The sequence below is a fragment of the Balaenoptera acutorostrata genome, chromosome X (assembly GCF_949987535.1).
Source record: "Balaenoptera acutorostrata chromosome X, mBalAcu1.1, whole genome shotgun sequence".
Classification (NCBI taxonomy): domain Eukaryota; kingdom Metazoa; phylum Chordata; class Mammalia; order Artiodactyla; family Balaenopteridae; genus Balaenoptera; species Balaenoptera acutorostrata.
The window spans coordinates 128,725,588-128,739,788 of NC_080085.1; the positions used below are offsets into that span (position 1 = coordinate 128,725,588).

The window sequence follows — 14,201 nt, forward strand, 5'->3', positions numbered from 1 at the left end:
TGCTCAGTGTAAGAGGTGCAGTTCCTTTAAAACGCTGGGAGAGTGTCAATTAGCAGTTTGTCAGCTGGAGCTGTTCTCTAAAGTTGTAGACAGAGAGGCGCTCACAGGGATGTGTCGCCCAGAGCATGTGTGTGTGCATGTGTGCCTGCTCCAGTTAAAGCCAGCAGCTTTCCCTGGAGAAAACTGATGGGTCTAAAAAGAGTCCAGCTGCATTCTTTTGACTTGCAGAAAACAAGATAATAGAACGTTTGTACGCACAGTGTCATCTCTTTACTGGGTATATTCCCTCCCTCTCTAAATCCTTTTTTCCCTTCCGCCCAAGGTGGAGAGAGGGAATTTGAGCCTCAGGCAGAAAGCTCTGTGTACATTTCAGAGAGGATACTAGCTTTGTAGTTTGACCCATGTGACACTACTTAGTGATCTTGTACTGGCATTACAGACTCAGATGAGAGTGGGGTAAATTCACTTTTAAGGTGTAATTGGAAAAGTGAAATTAAGGAAGTAGTGGTTTGATGCCAGAATATCCTTTGGAACCTCCATTTGCTGATGTGTGGAGAATTGAGCAGTCTGTTTTTATACTTGGACTCTGGTCTGAATGTTTCTTGAAAAGTAACTCATAGTAGTTTAGGCTTTTTTATTTTTATGTTTAGTTTAAAATTTTTTTTTTATATTTGGAGCTTTTTATCAGTCTTTCTTTTTTCTACAGTGATCACGGTTTATTTTATTTTATTTATTTATTTGGGCTGCACTGGGTCTTCATTGTTGCGCGCGGGCTTTCTCTAGTTGCGGCGAGTGGGGGCTACTCTTCTTTGCGGTGCGAGGGCTTCTCATTGCGGTGGCTTCTCTTGTTGCGGAGCACGGGCTCTAGGCACGTGGGCTTCAGTAGTTGCGGCTCGCGGGCTTCAGTACTTGTGGCTCGCAGGCTTCAGTACTTGTGGCTCGCGGGCTCTAGGGCGCAGGCTCAGTAGTTGTGGCGCACGAGCTTAGTTGCTCCGCGGCACGTGGGATCTTCCCGGACCAGGCCTCGAACCCGTGTCCCCTGCATTGGCAGGCGGGTTCTTAACCACTGCGCCACCAGGGAAGTCCCAGGTTAGGCAATTTTCAGTCTATTTTGTCAGTTTATTATGACTTGTGTAGAATTTCTGCCTCCAGTCTCTACCAACTACAATCTACCTTACACACTCTTCTCTACCTTCTGTCACTCTTTTGCTCAGAAAATCTTCAGCGGCCCCCTGTTGCCTAGTAATAAATTCTAAGGACTTTACCTTGGTATTCAAATCCCCCATTCTACCTTTCCCTTGTTTCCTCTGGTGCCTTCTCTCCCGTCTCCCCAGCACTCCACACCCCAAGATTTACAGAGCATACTCCACGTGTTCTAGTCTCCTGGGGTACAAAAGACTGTCTCATGCTTTAAAAACTCTTATTCCCTTTGTCTGGAATTCCCTATCCCCAAACCCCACCTCCCTTCCCAGCTCTCCCAGGGAAATGAACCTTCCATGTCCCAGTTTGCCATGATATATAGTTGCTTGATCCCCCTTTGCTCCTGTTAGTCTTTGAGCATCTTCAGGGCAGAGACTGTTTCTTTCCCACACGCTCAGTTTTTAAAGTTTTAAGTTAGATTTGTGTGTATTTTGTATTGGTGCCCCATGATCCTTTTTTTCCCTCTGGAAAAAATCTGTACACAGGTAAAGAAAGCATTTTTTTTTTGCTTCGATAGAACCATGCTATTTTTATCTACTCTAGCGTTCATTTCCATAATTTCCTTAGGAACTTTGTCTGCTTTATCTGTCATGATTTAATAGTAGCATGGGGGCTTCCCTGGTGGCGCAGTGGTTGAGAGTCTGCCGGCCAATGCGAGGGACACGGGTTCGAGCCCTGGTCTGGGAGGATCCCACATGCCGTGGAGCGACTGGGCCCGTGGGCCACAATTGCTGAGCCTGCGCATCTGGAGCCTGTGCTCCGCAACAAGAGAGGCCGCGATGGTGAGAGGCCCACGCACTGCGATGAGGAGTGGCCCCCACTTGCCGCAACTGGAGAGAGCCCTCGCACAGAAACGAAGACCCAACACAGCCATAAATAAATAAATAAATAAAATTTAAAAAAAAAAAAAAAGGATATATTCGTCTGCTTGGGCTGCCATAACAAAGTACCACAGACCTGGAGGCTTAAACAACAGAAATTTATAAAAAAAAAAAAAAATAGTAGCATGTAGAAGCCCACAATGAAAATATCTCTGTATATTTGTACAAGAAATCTTGTCAGATTATTTCCATATTCTATGGTCATGTTGTTAGATTTTCATTATTTAGATTTTCTTTATTAGTTGTTTTAATGCTTTTTGTTTTGAAATCTAATTGATCAAATTACTGTCCTAGTAAACTGCTTCTCTTGTCCTTACTCAGTCATAATAAACCTGTGTCATCTCCTTTCTTGTAATTGGTTTGACTTTTGTCATTGGTTGCAACTGTGACTCTTGGCTGCAACAGATTTAGATTTTATTTTTTAATCCAGTAAGTGACCTTTCTCATTTTAGGCCTGTGATAGGCAAACTAATGACACCCCTCCCCCAAATATGCCCACATCCTAATCCTTGGAACCTGGGAATATGTTCCATTACACGGTAAAGGGAAATTAAGGTAGCAGCTGGAATTATGGTTGTTAATCAGCTGACCTGAAAACAGGGAGATTATTCTGGATTCTCCGGCTGGACCCATAATCCCAGGTCTTTAATGTAGAAGAGGGAGGCAGAAGAGGAGGTCAGAGAGAGTCAATGTGGGGAGGAGTGCTGGAGCTTTGAAACTGGAGCAGGGGGTCATGAGGCAAGCTATGAGGCAGCCTCTAGAAGCTGCTGAGACAGGGAAACATTCTCTCTTAGAGCCTCCGGAAGGATCACAGCCCTGGTGACACCTTGATTTTCGCCCAGTGAGACCATTTCAGACTTTCGACATTCAGAACTGTAAAGATACTTTGTGCTTTTTAAGCCACTGAGTTGGTGCTAATTTTGTATGGCAGCAATAGAAAAGTAATACCAGGATACTTCATCCTCTTTATATTTTTCCAGCACCAGTATTTGAAGGAGTTATATTTTGTACTGTTATTTGTCCTCTTGTAAGTTCATCTTGTTTCCTTTATATTTTTAATTTTTTATGTAATAGACCCAGAGCTCTTAATTTCCCTTTAAATTATGTCAAAAATTATAAAATACTCACTTTTCCAACATTTAAATTTTTATTATTTCCACTACTCTTTTCTTCTATTAAATAAGAGAACTCTTTTAGGGAAGATAATGAATTTAGCTTACAGGGTTTACTCTCCCCCCACTTTTTTCTTTTAAATGTCCTTTCTGTTTTCCAGTCCATTGTTTCTGGTAATGATATGTGTATCCGAGGGCTTTGGTTGACAAATCGGTTCTGATTTTCTAGATTTTGTGATATCCCTCTTTGCTGTCAGAGAGAAAAAGTCCTGTCGGCTGGTGACTTTCTCTGTTTGTGGTGATCACTCCATTTCTATTAGCTCGTGGATCCCCCTCAAGCCCTTTTCTTCTCCGAAGTCTAGGAACGAAGTCATTCTTCTCTTGCCATTTTTCAGTGGTAGCTCTCTTTTTCTTTGTGGCAGCTTGTAAAAGCCTCCCCTTATTGGGCTTCCCTGGTGGCGCAGTGGTTGAGAATCTGCCTGCCAATGCAGGGGTCACGGGTTCGAGCCCTGGTCTGGGAAGATCCCACATGCTGCAGAACAGCTGGGCCCGTGAGCCACAACTACTGAGCCTGCGCGTCTGGAGCCTGTGCTCTGCAACAGGAGAGGCTGCGACAGTGAGAGGCCCGCGCACCGCGATGAAGAGTGGCCCCCGCTTGCCACAACTAGAGAAAGCCCTCGCACAGAAACGAAGACCCAACACAGCCATAAATAAAATAAATAAATAAAATTTTTTAAAAAAGTTTAAAATTGGCTGCACCAGTTGGCAGTCACGTGAGTGGCATGTGAGGATATCCATTTCTCCTCATTAAAAAAAAAAAGCCTCCCCTTGTTTCTGAGCATGAGTAATCATAACTAACATGTATTTAGTGCAGCGGTTGTCAGACTATTTTTCACAGACCCCCTTGGGGCCTTGAGAACTCTTCCAGGGGTCTGCGAGGTCAGAACTATTTTCATAATAATACTAAGATGTTCTCGACCTCTTTCTCTGGGTTGACATTTGCACTGTGCCGGGTAAACTGAGCACAAAGCAAGCTGGTGCCAGGAAATCGTACTTCGTACTCATTGTCAGTGGATGCTTCATAGTGTGCTTGCAGGTTAAAAAAGTCTGCTTCACTTAAGAATCTCCTTAAGAAAGCAGAAAAAATGCCAGTCTCATTCAGTCTTGACCCTTGTGTACACAGCTATTTTAATATTCCGGGTGACGAAATAGGAAGGACGCCTAAAGGCCATCTGCTATACACTGAAGTGTAGTCGTTGGCTCAAGGGAAAGCACTCATGCGCCTGAGTTGCGAGCTGCTTTTTTCACGGAACGCCATTTTTACCTGGAAGGACAGCTAACAGACAAGATTGTGGCTAAGTGTACTAGGGTATTTGACAGATGTTTGCTGAAAAGTGCCAGTGAACCTGTTACTTCGAGGAAAACAACTGATGGTGTTTTCTGCTTTTCTTGGTTAAACTTGAGCTTTCAAGGGAAAACCCGAATTTCTGAAAAGTTGTATTCACCACCATGAGCTTGACAGCCTTCCAAAACTTAAAAGATTTCTGATGAAGTGGGTTGTGATATTAACTAATGTGATTTTTTTGTTGCTATTGTATAGTGAAATGTGTCAGTGTTTAAAGATCTTCATTACTCAGTGAACCAGTATTTTCTGGTCGACCTATATGGCGTTATAATCATGCAGGGATAAAAGATTCATTCAAAGTGCAAGAGAGACCAGTGGATTTTAAGGTAGCAGACTACAAAAGGTTCACTGAAGGAATTCCCTGGCGGTCCAGTGGTTAGGACTAGGTGCTTTCACTGCCTAGGGCCTGGGTTCATTCCCTAGTCTGGGAACTAAAATCCCGTAAGCCTCGAGGTGTGGCCAAAAAAACAAAAAAAAGTTCCTTGATAGCGTTTCAGATTCCACATCAAGGAACCACCACTTGTTGACTTTTGGTGTCCTGTGGAAGAAAAATATCCAGTTATCTGAAAGAGCAATCAAAATACTCAGTTCTTTTCTGACGACGTATCTCTGTGATGTCAGTTTTTTTCTCCATATGCTTGAACCCAGACAACATACTTCAACAGAATGAATGCAGATATAGATATAATCTAGGTGTCTGCTATGAAGCCAGACATTTTTTAAAAATTGCAAAACTCTAAAAACAATTTCGGAAAATAGTTTCTTTTCATTAAAATTATGTTGTTTATGTTAATATGTAATGTGTTTATTATTATTTTTAATGAAGTAATATCTTTTAAATGACAGTTTTCAAATCTGATACAGTAAATAGCAGTAGGTATAACCCTTATAAACAAAGCTCTCTAGAGTCCTCAGTCATTTTTAAGAATGTAAAGGAGTCCTGATGCAAAAAATTTTGAGAACCACTAATTTAATGCTTTACCTAAAGCACTTTTCATATTCATTATCTTATATTCACGGCCACCTTATGGGGTACATATTACCCTGGTTTTGTAGCGGAGAATACTGTGAAAGTATTAGTATGCTAATAAAAGGCTATATAGACACTCTAGTTAGCAATCTCTCCAAATCTGATGGCCCTCCCACCATTGTTTACACTCTTGGAGGTTTGCTTCTGAGTTGAATTTTGTGGGTCCCATCTCCTTAAAAGCTCTCTCTTTTTTTCCAGTTGAAGTTTCTTATGTTATTTCTCATAATACAAAAGTAGTATATGTACCTTGCAGAAAAATCAGCAGTCATAAGCAAGAGTGTAAAGACTGTCCGTAATCCTCTCCACTGGGGAGCATGCTTAGGCCTCAGTGTGTATCTATCCAGAAGCTTTTCCAAGAATGTTGAATTATTAGTATAAAGTGAGTATCGTATAGTACTCAATTAAAAGGACTTTGGAGTCAAATAGATCTTAGTTTGAATCTCAGCTCTGTGAGCCTCTAGCTGCTTGGACAAGTTATTTAACTTCGAAGCCTTCATTTCACATCTGTAAAATGGGAATAGTGAAAGTGCCTCCTTCGTAGGGTTGTTGTGAGGCTTAAGTGACATTACCTGACATTCCATAAATAGCCAGTAAATGTTAGCCATGGATGTTGTATATGTGTAGATAGATCAATAGATATGCCAGGTTTATTGAAGTATGTTTTACATGCAGTAAATTTTACCGTTTTTTTAGTGCACAGTCCTATGAGTTTTGATAAGCCCATTCACTTGTGTAAGCACCACCCAAAGATAGGGATATAGGAAAGTTCTATCACTGCAAAATCTTCCCTCGTGTCCTTTTGTAGTCATCCTTTCCCCCAACACAGCCACGGGTAATCACACTGATCTGTTTTCTGTATCTATACTTTTGCCTTTTCCACAATGTCAAATAAGTGGAGACATACAGTGTGTTGTGTTTTCAGTCTGAGTTATTTTACTTAGCATAGTGCATTTGAGGTTATCCATGTTGTTGCTTGCATCCCTAGTTTGTTCCTTTTTCCTGCTGATTAGTATTCCATTTGAATAGACATACCTCAGTTGGTTTAACCATTCACCAGTTTTTGGACATTTGGGTTGTTTCCAGTGGCTATTATAAATAAAGCTGCTTTGAACATTTGAACACAAGCCTTCATGTGGACATATGTTTTCCTTTTTCTTAAGTAAATACCTAGGTATGGGATTGCTGGGCTGTAGAGTAAGGGTATACTTAACTTTATGAGAAACTACCAAAGTGCTTTCTAAAGTGGCTACACTGCATTCCTACCAGCGATATATGAGGGTTCCATTTGCTCTACCTCCTTAGCAACGATTGTCATACGCTGTGAGGTTAAGAGTCTAGGTTCATTTTTCCCATCTATCCAGTTGTTTCAGCACCATTTATAGAAGCCCAATTCTTTCTCTATTGAATTGCCTTGGCACCTTTGACCATGTATGTATAGGTATGTTTTTGGACTCTATTCTGTTCTCTGTGTCTCTCCTGATGCTAATCCTACATTGTCTTGATTATTGTAGCTCTATAGTAAGGCATGAAAACATGCAGTATAAGCACGTGGTATAGTTTCTCCAACTTTGTTCTTTCTCACAATTGTTCTGCCCATTTGAGGTCTTTTGCATTTTCATATAATTTTTAGAACCAGTATGTCAATTTCTGCAGAAGAGGCTGCTTGGATTTTCATTGGCATTGCATTGAATCTTTTTTTTTCTATATATTTATAGCAGCTTTATTCATAGTTGCCAAAACTTGGAAGCAACCAAGATGTCCCTCAATGGGTGAATGGATAAATAAACTGTGGTTTATTATTTATTCCAGTGGAATCTTGTTTAACACTAAAAGGAAATGAGCTATCAAGCCATGAAGAGACATGGTGGAACTTTAAATGCATACAGGCATACCTCGTTTTATTGTGCTTTACTTTATTGTGCCTTGCTTTATTGTGTGTTTTTTTCTTCCAGTTTTATTGAAATATAGGTGATATACAGCACTGTGTAAGTTTAGACACAGCATAATGATTTGACTTACATACATCATGAAATTATTACCACAGTAAGTTTAGTGAACATTAATCATCTCATATAGATACAAAATAAAAGAAAAAGAAAAAATATATTTTTCATTGCGGTGAGAACTCTTAGGATGTACTCTCTTAACAACTTTCATGTGTAACATACGGCAGTGTTAATTACATTTATCATGTTGTAAAATACTTTTCTAATACTTATTTATCTTATAACAGGAAGTTTCTACCTTTTGACTGCCTTCATCCAATTCCCCCTCCCCTAACCCTGACCTCCGGTAACCACAAATCTAATCTCTTTTTCTATTGGTTTGTTTGTTTTTGAGGTATAATTGACCTACAACATTATGTTAGTTCCTGGTGTACAACATAGTGATTCTATATTTCTATACATTCTTAAATGATCACCACAATAAGTCTAGTTACCATCTGTCACTATTCAAAGATATTATATTATTTTTGACTATATTCCCCACACTGTACATTTCATACCCATGACTCATTTATTTTGTAGCTGGAAGTTGTGCTTCTTAATCTCCCTCACTTATTTCTCTCCTCCCTTCCTCTCCTCCCCTCTGGCAACCACCTGTTTATTCTCTGTATCTATGACTCTGTTTTGTTATGTTTGTTAATTTGCTTTTTTAGAGTCCACATATAAATGCAGTTATACAGTATTTGTCTTCTCTGTCTGACTTATTTCACTTGGCATAATACCCTGCAGGTTCATCCATGTTGTCACAAATGACAAGATTTCATTCTTTTTTGTGGCTGAGTGATATTCCATCACACACACACACACACACACACACACACTCCACATCTTTTTTAAACATTCATCTATCAATGGGCACTTAGGGTGCCTCTATATCTTAGCTACTGTAAATAAGGCTGCAGTGAACATAGGGGTACATATATCTTTTTGAATTAGTGTTTTTGTTTTCTTCAGATAAATCCCCAGGAGTGGAATTGGTGGATCACATGGTAGTTCTATTTTTCATTTTTTGAGGAACCTCTATACCATTTTCCGTAGTGGTTGCACCAATTTATGTTCCTGCCAACAGCGCACAGGGGTTCCCTTTTCTTCACATCCTCACCAACACTTGTTATCTGTTGTCTTTTTTTTTATAATAGCCATTCTGACAGTGTAAGATGTTATCAAACTAGACTACTTTCTCATACCATATACAGAAATGATTAAAGACTTAAATGGATTAAAGACTTAAATGTAAGACCTGAAACCATAAAAATCCTAGAAGAAGACGTAGGCAGTATGCTCTTTGACATCAGTCTTAGCAATATTTTTTTGGATATGTCTCCTCAGGCAGGAGAAACAAAAGCAAAAATGGGACTACATGCATTGAATCTTTTGAATAATCTGATGAGTATGGTAGGCTAAATAATGTCCCTCAAAGATACCTACTTCCTAATCCATGGAACCTGTGTATATTACCTTCTGTGGCAAAAAGGTGAATATTATCTTATATGGCAAAAGATGTGATTAAGTTAAAGATCTTGAGATGGGGAGAGTATTCTGGATTATCCAGGCAGGCCCTAAATACATTCATGGGTTTCCATATAAGAGGGAGGCAGAAGGAGATACTATTAGGAGGAGAAGGCCATGCGATTGAGGCAGAGAAAGAGATTTGAAGATGCTGCCCTTCTGATTTTGATGATGGAGGAAGGGGCCCAAAGTAGTGCAAGGAATGCAGCTCTAGAAACTTGAAAAGGCAAGGAATGGATTCTCTCCTAGTCTCTGGAGACATGGCCCTGCTGACACCTTAGTTTTACCGTAGTGAACCCCATTGTGGACCTTTAGCCTGCAGAACTATAAGAGAATAAATGTGTATTGTTTTAAACCATCAAGTTCATGGTAATTTGTTATAGCAACCATAGGAAACTAATAGAGGATGTAAGTTTTAACAATATTGAATTTTTTAATCTATAAAAATGGTGTGTCTCTCCATTTATTTAGATCTTTAATTTTTTGGTAGTGTTAGGTTTCAGAGTATGTCTTGCACATATTTTGTTAAATTTATCTCTAAGTATTTCATATTTTGATACTGTTGTCAGTAGTTTTTCATGAACTTTTTTTTTCTTTTAATTTATTTAATTTATTTAATTTATTTACTTATGGCTGTGTTGGGTCTTCGTTTCTGTGCGAGGGCTTTCTCTAGTTGCGGCAAGCGGGGGCCACTCTTCATCGCGGTGCGCGGGCCTCTCATTATCGCGGCCTCTCTTGTTGCAGAGCACAGGCTCCAGACGCGCAGGCTCAGTAATTGTGGCTCACGGGCCTAGTTGCTCCGCGGCATGTGGGATCTTCCCAGACCAGGGCTCGAACCCGTGTCCCCTGCACTGGCAGGCAGATTCTCAACCACTGCGCCACCAGGGAAGCCCTCGTAAACTTTTAATTGTAAATATTATTAGGTTTATAGGAAAGTTGCAGTAAATGGTAGTATTTTTTTTTAAAAAGTGTCCATTTTCTCATTGCTAGCATATAGAAATGCAGTACACTTTTTCGTATATTTACTTTGTATCCTGCAACTTTTGCTAAATTCACTTATTAGATTTAGTAGCTTCTTTGGTAGAGTACTTAAGATTTTCTACACAGACATCATGTTGTCTGCAAATAACAGATTTACTCCTTCCTTTTGACTCTTTATCCCTTTTATTTCTTTTTCTTATATTATATTTGTGGCTAGGACCTCCAGTACAGTGTTGAATAGATGTACTGAAGTGGACATACTTGCCTGGTTTCCAATCTTAGGGGGAAGGTATTTAGTCTTTAACCATTAAGCATTTTTAACTAGGTTTTTTTTCTAGATACCCTTCTAGCCCTAATTTGTTTAGAGCTTTTTATCTTGAGTGAGTAGTGAATTATGTCAAATGTTTTTTCTGGAACTATTGAATAATCAATCATATGGCTTCTCTTTTTCATTCTATTAATACAGTGAGTTACATTAATTGATTTCCAATGTTAAGTGAAACTTGCAATCCTGGCTAAAGCACAGTTAATCATAATGTAATATCAAACCACACTTAATCATAATGTAATATCCTTTTTATATATTGCTGGATTCAATATCCTGTTTTTTAGGGGTTTTGCATCTGTCTTCATGAAGGATACTGGTATGTAGTTTTCTTTCTTGGTCAGGTTTGGGTATCAGGGTAATGCTGGCTTCATAAAATACACTGGGAAATGTTTCCCTCTCATCTTTTTCTGCAAGAGTTTGTGAAAAATTGGTACTATTTCTTCCTTATGTGTTTGGTAGATTTTGTCTGGCCCTGACATTTTCTTTGTGAGAAGGAGTCCAACTGCAATTTCAGTTTTTTAAATAGATATAGGAATATGAATATTTCTTCTTGTGTGAACTTTAATAATGTCTTTATTTCAAGAAATTTATGTGCATAAAGTTGTTCATAATATCCACTTCTAATCCCTGTAATGTTTGTAGGATTTGTAGTGATGTCCCTGCTTTCATTCTTTGTATTGGTAATTTGTGTCTACTGTTTTTTTCCTGATAACTCTAGGTATAGGTTTACCAATTTTCTTGATCTTTTCAGAGAACCAGCTTTTAGTTTCATTGATTTCTTTTTTTTTATGTGGACCATTTTTACAGTCTTTATTGAATTTGTTACAATATTGTTTGTTTTATGTTTTGGCTTTTTGGCCGCAAGGCATATGGGATCTTAGCTCCCTGACCAGGGATTGAACCTGCACCCCCTGCACTGGAAGGCGACGTTTTAATCACTGGACCACCAGGGAAGTCCCTAGTTTCATTGATTTTTCTCTAACATGTTTCTTATGTAGTTCATTGATACTTGTGTGTATATTTATTATTTACTTCCATTCATTTTTTAAAATTTTCCTTCTCTTCCTAGTTTTTTAAGGTGAATCATAGATCATTGACTTGAGAACTTTTCTACTTAGCATTTGATGCTGTAAATTCCCCTTAAGTACTGCTTTAGCTATATCTCACATATTTTGGTATGTTGTGTTTTCACTTTCATTCAGTCCAGAATTTTAAAATTTTTTCTTGTGTTTTTTTTTCTTTTACCTATGGATTATTTAGAAGAGTATTGTTTAATTTGTAAGTATTTTGAGAATTTTTCAAATATCTTTATGTTATTGATTTTTAGTTTAATCTCATTGTGCTTAGAGATTTACTTTGTATGATTTCAGTCCTTTTACATTTGTTGAGACTTGTTTTATGGCCCAGAATTCAGTCTGTCTTGGTGAATGTTCCATGTGCACCCGAATTTTCACTTGAATTTGTATTCTGCTGTTGTTGGGAGGAATGCTTTATCAATATCAATTAGGTCATGTTGGTTGATAGTGCTATTACAAACTTGTATATCCTTAGTAATTTTCTATGTGTTCCATCAGTTACTGAGAGAGAAGTGTTAATTTCCAGTAATAGTTGTGGATTTTTCTGTTTCTCCTTAATGTTTTAATTATTAATGTTTTCTACGTGTATTTTGAAGCTTCGTTATTAGGTATATAAATATTTACAGTTGCTAGATCCTCCTTCAACACAAATCACCTCTTTATCATTATGTGTGCCCCTGTTTGTCCCTGGTAATATTCCTTGTTCAAAAATATATCTTAACCTTATATTGTGGTAGGCAGAATGGTTCCCCCAGAGATATCCAGGCCATTAAGCCCTGGAACCTATGAATATGTTATGTTACACGGTAAAGGGGATTTTGCAGATGTCTTTAAGGTTACAGTATTAGTTTTTATTGCATCCGTGACAAATTACCACAGATTTAGTGTCTTAAAACTGCACAAACTTATTATCTCATAGTTCTGTAGGTCAGAAGTACAGGTACAGCATGGCTCAGTTGGATCTTCGGCTTAGAGTCTCACAAGGCTGGAATCAAGGTGTCAGCAGGGCTGTGTTCCTTTCTTGAGGCTCTGGAGATTAATCTGCTTCCAAACTCATTTGGGTTGTTGTCAGAATTTAGTTCCTCCTGGTTGTAGGGCTAATGACCCCATTTCCTTGCTGGCTGTCAGCTAGGAGTTATTCTCAACTTCTAGAGTCGGCTTGCATTCCTTGGCTCATGACTCCCTTCCTCCATCTTCAAAGCCAGAAAAGGCAGGTGGAGTCCTTCTCACTTTTGGAATCTCACTGACTTCCCCTGCCTTATCTCTCCTCTTCTGCCACATCTCTCTGACTTACTTGTATGCCTTCCTCTTCTGCTTTTAAGGGCTCATATGATTACATTGGACACAACTGGATAATCTGGGATAATCTCCATATTTTAAAGTTGGCTGATTAGTACCCTTAATTCCATCTGCAAAGTCCTTTCATGGTAGTACGTAGATTAGTGTTTGATTGAATAACTGAGGACAGGAATCTTGGGGAACATATTTAGAATTCCGCCTACCACAGTTGTGGACTTTAAGATAGGAAGAGTATCCTGGACTATCCAGGTGGACCCAGTCTAATCACATGAGCTCTTAAAAGCATAGCACTTTCTCTGGAAGCAGGAGCCATATGGCAAAAGAAGTCAGAAGCATGAGAAAGATTCGATATGCTGCTGCTGGCTTTGAATGTAAAGGCCTGTGTTCTTCTCAGAGAGAGAACTCTAGGACCTAAGGGCAGCCCCCAGCTGACAGCCAGCAAAGAAACTAAGATCTTAGCCCTAAAACCACAAGAAACAGGATTGCCAACAACCTGAATGAACTTGGAAGCAGATTCTTCCCAGAGTCACCTGAGAAGAGCCCAGCCAACTGACATCTTGATTTCATTTATGAGACTCTGAGCAGAGAAACCAACTAAGCCTGTCTGGACTTCTGACACACACAGCTGTGAGATAATAAATGTGCGTTCTTTTAAGCTGCCAGGTTTGTGGTAATTTGTTATAGCAGCAATAGAAGACTAAAACAGATATTAATAAAGTCACTCTGACTTTCTTCTGGTTAGTGTTTGCCTGGTATAACTTTTTCTGTCCTTATTATCTATCTGTCACTTTGTAGATAGATAAAGTAGGTTTCTTATAGATAGCATATAGTTATCTTGCTGTTTTAAATCCAGCCTGACAATCTTTGTCTTTTATTTGGTATTTAGACCATTTATATTTCATGTAATTGTCAATAGGGTTGGGTTTTAACTGCCTTCTTACTGCAGTTTGGAAATTGCCTCCAGGCAGTAAGCTGGGGCACTGATAGAGTTTATCTCCTTTGTTTTCTTTCTTTCTGCCATCACGGTCCTTCACTGCCTGTTGTTCACTGTCTGAAAACTGTTGTTTCATATATTTTGTCCAGTTTCTTGTTTAAGGTGGGAAGGAAAACTCCATCCCTCTTACTGTATCAAAGCTGGAAGTAGAAGTCCTCAACAATGTAATTTCTAATTAATATTTTAAAAAATCCTCTTCATGAAGTCCCTTTTATATGAAATATGAGTGTACGTTTATATGTATAATTCAGTCACAAAAAGGATAATACATATACTAAAATATTACTATATATGAATATGGCAGATGGCTACCTGTTTAAAAATAGAATCAAATAATTAGTCAGTGACAGAACTTGACCATATCCTGAACCTGTCAACTT

General features: G+C 38.8%; 1 protein-coding gene across 1 annotated transcript in view; it reads left to right on the forward strand.

Annotated features, from left to right (window-relative positions):
* Positions 1-14,201, forward strand: part of TMEM185A (transmembrane protein 185A) — a 36,207-nt gene that overhangs the window by 5,920 nt on the left and 16,086 nt on the right. The window lies entirely within an intron of this gene.